General features: G+C 36.3%; 1 protein-coding gene across 2 annotated transcripts in view; it reads left to right on the top strand.

The window, feature by feature from the left end:
* The first annotated feature begins 1,216 nt into the window (after positions 1-1,216).
* Positions 1,217-1,805, top strand: part of CARD9 (caspase recruitment domain family member 9) — a 79,708-nt gene continuing 79,119 nt past the window's right edge. The window contains exon 1 of one of the 2 annotated variants that reach the window (XM_073599657.1): positions 1,217-1,361. The gene's annotated coding sequence lies outside the window, so the exon portion shown is untranslated. The remainder of the gene's footprint in view (positions 1,362-1,805) is intronic. The other variant, XM_073599656.1, reaches the window with a different exon arrangement.

Raw genomic sequence — 1,805 nt, 5'->3', positions numbered from 1 at the left:
ATTACAAAATGCAGATCAAATGACAATTTCTTGAATGCAAATCCACACAATAAAAAGTTGGTGGGAGGGAGTGAGTTCCTGTAAGTGGCAAACAACTAGTACTAGTCTTCCAAAATTATTTGTGCAATAATTATTTTAAAACCAAGAGAATTCCTTAAAAATAAAGGTTTCCAGAAAGATAGCATCACATAGTCTGCGTGGTGTATAATGAATCTCATACTGTAGAACCTAGGGGACATGATATTTTGCAATACTGCACTATAGTGGAAATCTAAGGGAAAAAACATTAGTCTAGCTGTATATTCATTGAATTCTATATTTTAAAATACAGCTGGTAAAACTACCTGAGTTCTACCTATATATTATCTATCCACAGTTACATGCTGGTTGGTTCAAGCTCACAAAAAATCTGCTGTACCCAATAAAGGTTACCCATTTGTCGACATTTTTTTTTGGAGGTCCTCCTAATGCATATAATCATATAATGTTTTCCTCTACTGCAGTTTTTCACTTACAGGGCTCCTGCCTACTCCTACCCTGTGGCTGGACCGTTGGGAGAAGTTGTAGACTGATGAGCTCTTTCTGCTCTCTCCATTAGCCTGGCTTCTTGCACTATACTGTACCCAACTTGCTGCTGCTTCCTCCTTCACACTGTGTTTTGCTCTGGAGACTGCACAGTCGATGGCAAGAGGCTATCAGGTCAAATTTGGGTACTTTTGCTGCTTCTATTTAAAATGTGTATTTATGTGTTAATCATTACAGAGCTTGATTAATGTGTGTATTTTATATCTGCCTACAGTTTAACTTTAATATTTCAATTTAGGCACAACTTCAAGAGCCTGGAATTTCTGTAAAACTCTGATTAAAAAAAAAAGAAAAACTTAGTTTTCTTTTTTCTTCTTTTTTTTTTTTTTTTTTTTTTTTTTTAGCATTTCTTTTTTTTGTAACCTGGAATCGGTGACGTGTGAAAACAGATTTTGCTGTGCATTAATCACCTGTAAATCATCAAATGATTGGTGTTTCTGTAAATATTACCCAATTGCTCAGCCAATCCACAATTCTCTGCTGACACAGCAGCAGGTAATTGTTTTGTAACTTCGAGGACATAAAAACAAAGAAAACATCTGAAACAAAAGGGAAGAAGACTGAGGAGGAAGCTCTGCTTTTGTGAAACCTCTTTCATATCTCTTCTTGCTGCTGTGATGTGCTAATACTGTCGTTTATACTGACGTATACTGGCTTAAAGGAAAGCTACAGTCTTTTTGACGTTTGTATTGTTTTTTTGTTTTGTTTTTTGGTTTGTTTTAAAGGTATCTGATGATGATAATGATGATGGACCTGGAATGATCCATTTTGTAAATGTAAGTTGGTACTTTATAAAGCTTGTTTTTGTTATAAATTGTAATTCTATTTGTACAATGTAGACAGCCATGTTTGTTAGATACAGTATACAGACTGCGCTTCCTAGTGCTGCACAGTGATTATACTTTAGGCCTGATTCACACCTATGCAAGATGCAGTTTGCAAACTTCAGGTGCATTTTGCGTTTTTCAAAACACATTTTTGATCCATTGAAGTCTATGGAACCAAAAACCAGAAAAAAAGTCCCAGGCCCTTTTCATAAAATGCACAGAACTACAGCCATAGGAAACCGTGTTTAAATGGACTGGAGTGTGTTTCTCCAAACTGAAAACGCACTAAAAAATGCAGGTGCAAACCAGGCCTTACCTTTTACATAAGCTAGGCTAGGTTTTCACATGTGCGGGTCCTCCATGCTACGTTTTGCAGGGGCAAAGCAGCTCATT

This window comes from Aquarana catesbeiana, linkage group LG09 (assembly GCF_042186555.1).
Source record: "Aquarana catesbeiana isolate 2022-GZ linkage group LG09, ASM4218655v1, whole genome shotgun sequence".
Taxonomy (NCBI): Eukaryota; Metazoa; Chordata; class Amphibia; order Anura; family Ranidae; genus Aquarana; species Aquarana catesbeiana.
This window is presented reverse-complemented; position numbering and strand designations above follow the sequence as displayed.